Genomic DNA, 12,606 nt, shown 5'->3' with positions numbered 1-12,606 from the left:
ACCAGTGACCTTGGGAGTCAAAGTCGATGCGAAATGCCTACTACTTTAGAGAAAATGTAACACACTGTTTGCTACCTCTTACATTTTGTTTGCTTTAGATACTTGCGCAAGTGCCACCATTGCCTTCGTAAAGTTTGTTCTTGTGCTTGAGTGTCCTCCGTTTATTGCAGCGTTATACCTCTACTTTTACTTTGTTTTTTCTTGTAACCTGCACACGTCACTTTTTCCTCCTGTTTGCTGCCTCTTGTATTTTGTTTGCTCACAATAGTCACTTTTACTTCATGTAACTTAACGTCTGGTTTTGTTATTTGTTCACTTGTAATGTTTTCCTCATGTATCATTACTGTTCCTATTGTGACGCGCCCTGACGCCTTCGGGTAAAGTCCGCGCTATATAAAAACGCATAAAATAAATAAATAAATAAAACTCCTTTCTGCAGGGCTGTGTGTCGGAATATTGATCTCAGAATATCGTCTGACATCAATATTGTGGCGATCTTCGCCCTGGGGTGTAGATGTTATATCATTAACTCTAATCAGGTGATATTTCTGTAAAGTATGTGTGGGGCATTTGATATTTGATTTTTTGTTCACACAAAGTTTAGGTCACTTTATTCCGGGGACTCTGCTTTGTGCAGGACATTCCGCCATTGACAGCATCAGACACATCATTTCCGAAGAGGCCTGAAAATTCGGCCCTTCGCTCCTCTGCAAGGCCTTTCCTCCTACAAGAAGGTGCCCCTGTCACTCACAGCCTCTCAGTGTCCAGTGCTCAAAAGCCGGTGCGGTGTACCCCAGTGCCTGTTAAATTGTGGAAGGTGAAAGTGCTTAGAAGCACTTTCCTCCCAGGGAATGTTCTACAAAGGTCGTCACCAGCACCCACAAAGCCGAACACCAGCAGCACCCACCTCAAGTGCATCCTACTCAACACCCGCTCCGTCCACAGACATGCCATCGAACTCTGGAACCTCCTCGACACCACAGCTCCAGACGTTGCCTTCCTCACGGAGACCTGGATGAACGCCTCTTCAGCTCCCGACATCGCCATCGCCATCCCAGAGGGCTACAAGATCGTCCGGAGGGACCGAAACGCCAACCAGATGGGAGGAGGCATCGCCATCATCCACAGGAGCACCATCCGTCTCACGACCAGCACCGACAACTCCCTGACCACCGCCGAACACCTGCATTTCCAGATCCACACCAACCCGAACACCACCCTCAGAGGCACCCTGATCTACCGACCCCCTGGACCACGCACACAATTCAGCGAGGACATCGCCGACTTCGTCAGCCCACATGCCCTCCCCTCCGCTGACTACATTCTCCTGGGAGACCTCAACTTCCATCTGGAGAACAACAACGACCGCAACACCAGCACCCTGCTCGACAACCTCGCCAACCTGGGACTCAAGCAACTGGTGTCCACCCCCACCCACCTCGCCGGACACACACTCGACGCTGTCTTCTCATCCAGCAAGGACATCGACTTCAGCCACGCCACAGAGCTTCAATGGACGGACCACAGCTGCGTCCACTTCACCTTCAAGAAAACAACGACCCACCACCACCAGCAACAGCCCGCCCGCAGAAGCTGGAACAAGATCACAGCAGACCAGCTCGCCACCTCCCTGAGCCAGCACCCTCCTGCCAGCTCAGCGAACCCCAGCCAGGCCGCCGACAACCTCACGAAGTGGATCAGCAACTGCGCGGACGAACTCGCCCCACTGAGGACCCCGCCCAGCAGACCCGGCAGCAAGAAAGCCCCATGGTTCACCGACGAACTCAAGAGCTCCAAGAAGAACTGCCGAGCCCTCGAGAAAGTCTGGAGAAGGGAACCGACACCGGACAACAGGACCTCCTTCAAACTTGCCACCCGGAAACACCACCAGCTGATCCGCGCCGCCAAGAAAACAGCATTCAAGGACCGGTTGGACAACAACGCACACAACTGCAAGGAACTCTTCAACATCGTCAAAGAGCTTTCCAACCCCAGCGCAGGAAACAACGACATCACCCCATCGCAAGACCTCTGCAACTCCCTGGCTTCATACTTCCACAACAAGATCGCGGACATACACAACAGCTTCAACAACCAACCAACGCACACCATGACCGAACAACCACCCCCCACCACCACCCTCCACGCCTGGACCCCGATCAGCACCGAAGACACCATCCGCACGATGAACTCCATCCACTCCGGATCACCGACCGACCCCTGCCCTCACCACGTCTTCAACAAGGCCGACGCTGTCATCGCACCCCACCTGCGAGACATCATCAACACATCCTTCGACACCACCATCTTCCCCGAGAGCTGGAAACACGCCGAACTCAGCGCTCTACTCAAGAAACCAACAGCGGACCCCACCGACCTCAAGAATTACCGCCCCATCTCGCTCCTCCCGTTTCCAGCCAAAGTCATCGAGAAGACCGTCAACAAGCAGATGGCCGCTTTCCTCGAGACGAACGGATCCCTCGACCCCTCACAGTCCGGCTTCCGAGCCAACCACAGCACCGAGACCGCCCTCATCGCCGCCACCGATGACATCCGAGCCCTGATGGACAACGGAGAAACAGCGGCCCTCATCCTCCTGGACCTCTCCGCGGCATTCGACACGGTCTGCCACCGCACTCTAGTACGGCGCCTCAGCAACGTCGGAATCCAGGACAAGGCGCTGGAATGGATCATCTCCTTCCTCGACGGGAGAACACAGAGAGTCCGCCTACCACCGTACAAGTCAGAGGCCACCGAAGTCATCTGCGGCGTCCCCCAAGGATCATCTCTGAGCCCCACACTCTTCAACGTCTACATGAGCCCCCTCGCGGCCATCGTACGCAAACACAACCTCAGCATAATCTCCTACGCCGACGACACCCAGCTGATCCTCTCCCTGACCAACGACCCCGCCGCCGCCAGAGCCAACCTGCACGAAGGGATGAAAGAGGTAGCCGAGTGGATGACGACCAGCCGCCTGAAACTGAACTCGGACAAGACGGAGGTCCTCATCCTGGGCTCCTCTCCCTCCGCCTGGGACGACTCCTGGTGGCCTCCCGCCCTGGGCACCGCACCCAAACCGACAGACCATGCACGCAACCTGGGCTTCATCCTGGACTCCTCCCTCTCCATGACCAGGCAAGTCAACAACGTCTCCTCGGCATGCTTCAACATCCTACGCATGCTACGGAAGATCTTCTGGTGGATCCCCACCGAGACCAGGAAGACCGTCACCCAGGCCCTCGTCACCAGCCGACTAGACTACGGCAACGCCCTCTACGCCGGTACCACCGCCAAGCTCCAGAAGAGACTCCAGCGGATCCAGAACGCCTCAGCCAGACTCATCCTCGACATCCCACGAACCAGCCACATCTCCGGACATCTGAGAGACCTTCACTGGCTCCCCGTCAACAAAAGAATCACCTTCCGCCTCCTCACCCACGCACACAAAGCCCTACACGACCAAGGCCCGAGCTACCTCAACAGCCGAGTCAACTTCTACGCTCCCAAACGCCACCTCCGATCAGCCAACCACGCCCTCGCCGCCGTCCCCCGCATCCGAAGAGCGACTACAGGAGGAAGGTCCTTCTCCTACCTGGCCGCCAAGACCTGGAACTCCCTCCCGACCGACCTGCGCCTGACCCAAGACCACCTCTCCTTCAGGAAGAAGCTGAAGACCTGGCTGTTCGAGCAGTAGCGGCTCCCCCCCCCCAGCGCCTTGAGACCCTACGGGTATGTAGCGCGCTTTATAAGTGTCACTGATTGATTACTAACTGCAAGCATCCCCAGTTCCTTCAGGGGACTGACAGCTCCTCTGTGCCAGGAGATAGCTGCAGGTACGGCGGCGGAACCATTTTGCCACTGGCTGTCTGTCATAAAGCGCTACCTCTCGCAGGCGCTAGACTAGAGCACTGCAGCGCTCCCACTGATGGCTGATATAAACAAAGCGCTACCTCTCGCAGGCGCTAGACTAGAGCACAGCAGCGCTCCCACTGATGTCTGATATAAAGCGCTACCTCTTGCAGGCGCTACACTAGAGCACAGCAGCGCTCCCACTGATGTCTGTTATAAAGCGCTACCTCTCGCAGGCGCCACACTAGAGCACAGCAGCGCTCCCACTGATGTCTGATATAAAGCGCTACCTCTCGCAGGCGCTACACTAGAGCAGAGCAGCGCTCCCACTGATGTCTGATATAAAGCGCCACATCTCGCAGGCGCTACACTAGAGCACAGCAGCGCTCCCACTGATGTCTGATAGAAAGCGCTACCTCTCGCAGGCGCTTGACTAGAGCAGAGCAGCGCTCCCACTGATGTCTGATATGAAGCGCTAGGGCGGCCCAAGATTGCGGCATTCTGATTTCCCCTGCTTCACTGATCTCTGATCCTTCCCCTATTTCCCCTAAACCTGCACCATTGCTCTATACCCCACCATTACCGGGGACGCTTCCCTTGACCGTTTTGTATCTCAATACCCGGTCTATGGTGAAACATCAGCTGGAAATATTCCGTCTGCTAGATGACAGCGCCGTGGACATTTTACTTCTGTCAGAAACTTGGCTAATCGACGACTCCGTTCCCGACATCCTTGCTGCCATCCCCACTGGCTATTACATCATACAATCCAATCGTCCAGGGGGACAAGCTGGTGGTGGAGTTGCAGCCATTATTCGTACAGAACATATTTTTTCCACCTTAGCCTGCACTGCGATTCCCAATACACAATTTCATGTAATTAAATTCAGTTCTACCAGGTCCTCCCTCACCTGTGTCCTTATGTACAGACCCCCCGTCTATATGCCCTCCTTCCCACAACAGGTCGGGGCTCTTATCTCCCAACTAATTATTAACAACGCCAAAGTCATCATTATTGGTGACTTTAATTATTGGCCCTCCGACCCTCGGGAAAGCCGCCTATCGGAAGAATTTTCGGATCTTCTTACAAGCATGAACTGCCGGCAATTCATCTCAACACCTACTCACTGTAAGGGTCACATTCTGGACCAGGTCTGGACGGCAAACCTTGACATCTCGCCCCCCTTGGTGACTCCCTGCTCTTGGTCAGACCACTATTTTATATCCTTTTCTGTTGACCTATCTATTCCCCGCCGTCCCCCCCCTACAACAAACGTTTTAGCTCGTAACTGGAAGAAAGCTAATCTACCAGAACTACACTCCATATTGGCAGCTACAGTTCCCTTGCTCTCCGGCTCAGCCACTCATCAAGCTTCCACCCTCGAACAATGGCTGTTGTCGGCTTGCAACTCTGTAGTCCCACTAAAAACCATAAAAGCTATGCGCCCTCATGACGCTCAGCGATGGTTCACTGATCAGTTAAATCTTGACAAACTGGCTCTTCGCCAGGCCGAGCGCCGATGGCGCCGCAATTATGATCCCCTTCTCAAGCTTGAATTTGTGAACCACCTAAAAACCTATAAATCCTCTATTCTCGAGGTCAAAACAACCTATTTCTCCCGCAAAATAATGGAGTCCGCTTCCAAGGCAAAAGATATATTCTCTATCGTCAATGAGCTTTCCCTTCCTGATCGGGTCACTCTCCCCCCGTGCCTACCCAGGCTCTATGTGATGCATTAAACACTTACTTTTAGGACAAAATCACCACCATCAAAAATAATATTCCTCCGCCCCCATCACCCCTCTCATTCCCGTTACCCCCCAACAAGCCGCAGCATCTGGATGCTTTCCCCCCTATCTCTATCACCGAGTTCCAGAGACTCCTGCATAAAGTCAGTTCTGGGTCCCCTAATGACTGCTGCCCTCCCCAGATCCTTAAAGAAATCTTCTTGGCCTGCCCCGACCCTGCCTTGGCACTTCTTAACACCTCGTTGGCCACTGGAGTAGTCCCTGACTCCTTGAAACAGGCAGTGGTGCTACTGCCTGTAGCAATACAGACCCTTTGGTCCTGAGCAATTACAGGCCTATCTCCCTCCTCCCCTACCTAGGAAAGATCTTGGAAACGCATGTCACACGCTGTCTGAGCGCATTTATTGAGAGCTCATCCTGTCTGGACCCCCAACAGGCCGGTTTCCGCCCCTCTCATTCTATTGAGGCGGTTATTGCTGCCGTCATGGACACTTTAAGAACTGGGGCTGATAACAACATCTCTCAAGCCCTCGTCCTGTTAGACCTGTCGGCGGCTTTTGACACGGTCGATCACTCTATATTGATCGACCGTGTCACTAACGCCGGTATCCAGGGCGTGGCCCTTGATTGGGTCCGATTGGGTCCGATCTTTCCTGGACAAGCGCTCCCAAGCCATACATCTCTCCACCTTCTCTGCTCCTTTTTCCTCTCTTTCCTGCGGAGTCCCTCAGGGCTCAGCACTATCCCCTCTCCTTTTTAATTTGTATATGCAACCCCTTATGGTTTCCCTCCGCAAATCCTCTGCAACAATTTTCAATTATGCAGATGATCTGCAGTTGATCATCCCTATTGATACCTCTCCCTCCTCCCACCCAGACTTTCAAACCACCATGTTAGACATCTCTGATTGGATGGCCACAGCCAGCTCAAGCTGAATCCCACAAAGACTGAACTTGTGCTGGTGGGTGGGCCGGCCAACCCTTGGAACGACAGTTTTTGGCCCCATTCACTTGGGGTTCCCCCCGACCTGTCAACTCTGTGAAAAGCCTCGCAGTAGTCATCTCTGGTGATCTGTCTATGAAGTCTCAGATCTCGGCGGTTACATCGTCCTGCTTTTTCCACCTGCGTAGGATCCGTAAGATCTGTAGATTTCTCACCAGAGATGCACTCATCCTCGTCATCTTGGCTCTTGTTATCTCCAGAGTTGACTTTGCTAACATCTTATACGCAGGGATCCCCGCCTACCAGCTCCAGAGGTTACAGCTGATACAAAACCAGGCTGCTCGCTTAGTATATCATCAGCCTAAGCACCAGCACGTTTCGCCGCTATTACGGAGCCTTCACTGGCTTCCTTTGGCCAAACGCTGCACCTTTAAACTTGGATGCACGTAACTCACGCTCCTCTGCTGATAACCTCTTGTGCATCCCCCAAATCCATCGTAAGAAACATGGTGGTCTCCGTTTTTCTTTTTTAGCCCCCACATTTTGGAACTCCCTCCCTTCTTCCTTCCCCCACTGTCCCTCTTATGAATGTTTTCGCAGGACATTGAAGACGTTCCTTTTCAAAGCTGCATTTGAGTAAAACTTCCGCCCTTGCCCTCCGCATCTGTTATGAGCGCCAAAAAACCGTTTCGGTGAACGTACGCGGTATAAGAATTTTTAACATAACATAACATGAGGCGCTACCTCTCGCAGGCGCTAGACTAGAGCAGAGCAGCGCTCCCACTGATGTCTGATACAAAGCGCTACCTCTCGCAGGCGCTAGACTGGAGCACAGGCTCAGCAGCGCTCCCACTGATGTCTGCAGTGGCCATGGGAACCTTGGTGCAGACGAGGGGCGCCGTGGGAAGTCTGTGGTACAACAGGGAGACGCTTCTAGAGCAGGGGGCGAGGAGGGAAGGGGGCAGAAGAGAGAGAGAGCGAGAGTGTGGAGGGATGCAGAAGTACAGAAAGATGGACGGAGAGGGTGGGGTCGAGAGAATGGAAACGCAGTTAAAAAGGGTGAGAGAAGGCGGGGAGAAGTGAGGACTGGTGTGGATTGTAAGAAACAAAGATAGTGGCAGGAAGAATAGAGAAATGGAAGGGTGGCCCTAGAGAAGAAAGTCGATTTAAACAAGAAGGGAAGAGGGGAGGGAAAGCGAAGGGAAGACAGAAAGGGCACCAAACTGCCCCCTCGTGTCTGTGCACCGTCAGCAGCTGGGGCCCCCTCGGGCCTCCTGTGCAGACCCTCTGCCCTCATCTGGAGGGCTGCCCTCACCTCTGCCCACACCTGCGCCCCCCGTTATGTCATACCCAGACCCCTGCCCCAAGTGGTGCCCCCATTCCTACCTGTGCACTCCTTGTTTCCAGAGCACCTCCGTCCGCTCCAATCTAGGTGGGGCTTTAACTCCTGTAGGTGGGGGTCCCGTCGCCCAAGTGCAGTCAGCTCCTCCAGCTGGGAGGAGGGGGGGGGGGGGGTGCGGGGGCTCCTGTGAGGGCTCCTGCCTGCAGGGGGTTCCTCAATGAGTGCCTTTCGCTCCTAGTGTGACGCCGGGTATTAATATGCTGATAGCCCCTCCAGGTGAGTGTCCTTCGGTACAGATGTGCTGACTGCCCCTCCAGGTGAGTGTCCCTCGGTACAGATGTGCTGACTGCCCCTCCAGGTGAGTGTCCCTCGGTACAGATGTGCTGTCAGCCCCTCCAGATGAGTGTCCCTCGATCCAGGTGTGCTGACTGCCCCTCCAGGTGAGTGTCCCTCGGTACAGATGTGCTCTCAGCCTCTCCAGGTGAGTGTCCCTCGGTACAGATGTGCTCTCAGCCCCTCCAGGTGAGTGTCCCTCGGTACAGATGTGCTCTCAGCCTCTCCAGGTGAGTGTCCCTCGGTACAGATGTGCTCTCAGCCTCTCCAGGTGTGCTACCAGCTCCGTGCTGCCAGTCCCTCCAGGTGAGGGCAGTCTCAAGTGCTGTGTTTAAGGCTGCACTTTCAGTGGGCTCCCTCGGTGCTCGGCTCCTCCGCAGGCTGCAGCGCTGCTGTCTCGGGCTCAGGCGCGCTCTCTACCTGCCCCGGCCCTGCCCTGCTGCGGGGAGGAGCCGCTGCCCCCGGGGGTGGAACAGGTTCTTCCACCCGAGTCTCTCGGCTGCGCGTCTCCCTCCGGGAGGCTGAAGTGCCTGGCACATTCCGGACATTCCGCCACAGCGTGGACGCTGCCCCCGGCCCGGCCGCTGCCCTGGAGACTGCCCGCTGCCCAGCTCTGCAATCCTGCCCAGATAGGGTCTGCGGGCTGCGCCTGCAGGGGGCACTGCCCCTCTGCACTGCCTGCCCCCTGCCAGCTCCTTGACGCCGGGCAGAGCCCCTCACGGTAGGTCACCCCCTGCCAACTCCCTGACACCGGGCATTGCCCACCTCTGTAGTATACCCCATGCCGACTCCCTGACACTGGGCATTGCCCACCTCTGTAGTATACCCCCTGCCAACTCCCTGACACCGGGCATTGCCCACCTCTGTAGTATACCACATGCCAACTCCCTGACACCGGGCATTGCCCACCTCTGTAGTATAACCCATGCCAGCTCCCTGATACAGGGCATTGCCCACCTCTGTAGTATACCCCATGCCAACTCCCTGACACCGGGCATTGCCCACCTCTGTAGTATACCACATGCCAACTCCCTGACACCGGGCATTGCCCACCTCTGTAGTATAACCCATGCCAACTCCCTGATACCGGGCATTGCCCACCTCTGTAGTATACCCCATGCCAACCCCCTGACACCGGGCATTGCCCACCTCTGTAGTATACCACTTGCCAACTCCCTGACACTGGGCATTGCCTACCTCTGTAGTATACCCCATGCCAACCCCCTGACACCGGGCAGAGCCCTGTCTGTGTAGGTTACCCCATGCTAACTCCATGTCCAAGAGGGAGTGCCCCCATCTGCGTTGCGTATCTTCTGCCAATGCCTTGTGCACGACACAGTGCCCCCTGTCCAGCATAGCCACCCAACACTGCAGGTTCAATACAAGGGGCAGTGCCCCTGGCCCACCCAGTTGCACCCCATCAAGTCCTTGTACACGAGGCAGTGCCCCCTGCCAACCCAGTTAACTACTTGCGTAACTGAAAGTGCCCCCTGCCAACCCTCTTAACTCCATATGGAAACAGCAATGCCACCTGCCCTCCCACGTCACACAACATATGCAAGAGGCCGGGGCATATCACCCAGCAGCAGCGATATTTATCGCTGGCCACTTTTAGCGTGTAACATTGTAACGCCGACTATCGCCGAAATCTATCCCTTGGTTAGCGCACCATTGCCAACGCGCATCGCCGAGGCGATAGAAATCCAGGCAAAAGCGGCGGAAAGAGTCAAAATCGCCTGAATTCCAGCGATAGAAAACCCCGTTAGGGAAAACCTTGTAGATAGGGAGACGTGGATCAGCATGACATTCCACCTCCCATTATAGATATGGCTAAGTAAGAAAAATACTGGGGCATATTACCAAGCAATAGCGATAATTATCGCTATTGCTTGGTTAGAGACAAAAATTTACCGCTGAGCTGCAGCGATTTTTACCGCAAATAAACCTTGGTATTACCAAGGTTTATAGCAAATGCGATAAAAAACGGCCGCAATGCATGAATATCGCTGAAAAGTCAGCGATATTCATGCATTACCGAGCTAATGCTCTTAGCCATGTTATCCACCTCCCATTGGATAACATGGCTAAGAACTGCTCAGGGCAGGTGTTAGCTTTTGGAGATATTCGCGCTTAGCGCGAATATCTCCATAAGTTGGTAATAGGAGATAGCGATGTAAGCGACTGTTTTCAGTCGCTAACATCTTGGCACGCCCACTTTGCATGTCATTAGTGATAAATATCACTGACATGCAAAGTGGGGCCCAAGATGATCGCTATCACCTACTAGCTATCGCTAACTGGTGTTAGCGACATCTTGGTAATAGGGAGATAATTTTATCTCCGCTTTCTTGGCTTTTAAAGCCAAAAAAAGCAGAGATAAACCCCCTTGATAATATGCCCCACTATTTTCAAAGCCAGTGGTCCCTAGACAAGGGGGGTTATAGTTCAAAGAATAAATACAGATCAAATGAATTCTATATTCTCTGTCCAGCCGGACAGGATTTATTAAGTCAAATACTTGAGTAGTCAGAGTGGTATCTATACAATACCAAGTGGAACACAGCCTGTGTCCCGCTACCATATATGTGTCAGGCAAGGGAAAACGGTCTGATTACAATCATATATTAGCAGGCTAATCGATTGAAAATACACTATTGTGACATTTCATATATAATGTAGTCAAGGACATATAGTGTATGTTGTGTCGACGATGTTTCGATCCCTATACTAAGATGAAGGGATCATCCTCAGGACATTGTTATTCATGCCTGTATAACGTTTCCATATTAAGCTAGAACCGCGGATGTATAGAAACGAACAATTTGGACAATGCATGCGACGCGGTTTAGGTAAGTGAGAAAAATAGCTGGCGTAACAAACCGGCGATATACCCGGTTAGCGCTGATTTTAATATCGCTATGCGTGTTAGCTATACACTTGTAAATAGAGCTAACCTGGGTTAGCAAGATTATACCATGTTGTTTCACGGGACACGTCTCCCTTGCATCTCATTAGTGATGCAAAGCGATGCCATGTTGAAGCCAGCGCTAATCCCATTAAACACGCATTGGCGTGCTCTTGTAAATAAAGCAATAATTTTATTGTCGCATTTCGTCCGAAAACGGACGCAAACGCGGCGATAAAATTATCGCTGGCCTCTTGATAATATGCCCCCCAGTGTGTAAAGATCAACTCTGTGAAAAGATGAGAAAACGAGGCAAGGAACGAAACAATAAAAAGTTCATTCCATAACTCCCCAGTGCAGCCTTCCTGCCGGAGTCCAGACAAAGAACCGCCCCCACAATCAGCTCCCAAGAACCCCCTCTCTAGGCTCCATCAGACCTAATAAATTCAACATGTCTCCCTTTTCTACAAAACAGATTTATGATGATGAAGTAAAGGCTGTTATAGAAACGAAAACCACAAACCAAAGTGTAAACAAAACTGTGACACCCAGTTACAATGTAATATGCCTATTTACACACAAAGAGAATCAAGAAACAGAAACTAAGTGCACATAAACAAAATGCATCTAAAAGAGTATTACAATGTAATGAACACTTGGGACATTAATGCTCTATCACTCACAAACGAAATCCATATATTTCCTTGGAAATTGACTCTTTTTCAGGTGTCCTTGCATTTCTCACATTCACCAAAATCAGTTCTTCTAGTGCTATTGAATGTTTAACATCCCTCACACTCCTTTACCAATCTACTCTTAATCCACCTGGAACAATCCTTTAATTCAACATCTCTTTTTCACACTCTATTCACAACTTTAGATTCAAAATATGCAGACTTACCCTTACGAAGACTCCATAGTAATTTGACTTTCACTTTTTGACCAATCGATACCTCAAAGTCCTTAAATCTAAACTTTTTTTTTTTTAATCAAAGTTCCATTTGTGCAATTCATGCGTTGAAGCCATTCTCTTCCTCAATTCAGCCTCATCAATGTCTACTTCTTCGCCACCAACCCTCATGGAAATAGCTAACTTCGGTTTCCTTCTCTTCCAAAACTAGAATGGAGATTGACCAGTAGTGCAGTACACGCTGGTTCTATATGTCCACTTCATTTGTTTCACATGATCCACAATGTTCCTATTGTTAGCCACCTCCATCAGAATACTTTCCTTTGTGATCTGTTTACTCTTTCTACAAAGCCATTTGTCCTGGGATTATACACCTCCATCTTACAACGATGTACATTACACTGGGATAAATATGTTTGAATTCTTCTGAGCAAAACTGTAGACCATTGTTTGTAACAATTTCTTCTAGGTAAACCTCACTGAGCTACTCCTTTTCCATAAAATGTATAACTACCTTACTTTTACTTCACCTACAAACTCAACTTCAAACCACTTGGAATAATAGTCCACCAA

General features: G+C 52.0%; 1 protein-coding gene across 1 annotated transcript in view; it reads right to left on the bottom strand.

Moving 5' to 3' along the window:
• LOC147689445 (uncharacterized) overlaps positions 1–8,596 on the bottom strand; it is a 388,546-nt gene extending 379,950 nt beyond the window's left edge. The window contains exon 1 of the mRNA XM_086942213.1: positions 7,930–8,596. The gene's annotated coding sequence lies outside the window, so the exon portion shown is untranslated. The remainder of the gene's footprint in view (positions 1–7,929) is intronic.
• Positions 8,597–12,606: the final 4,010 nt, after the last annotated feature.

The sequence above is a fragment of the Lissotriton vulgaris genome, chromosome 10 (genome assembly GCF_964263255.1).
Source record: "Lissotriton vulgaris chromosome 10, aLisVul1.2, whole genome shotgun sequence".
NCBI lineage: Eukaryota > Metazoa > Chordata > Amphibia > Caudata > Salamandridae > Lissotriton > Lissotriton vulgaris.
This window is presented reverse-complemented; position numbering and strand designations above follow the sequence as displayed.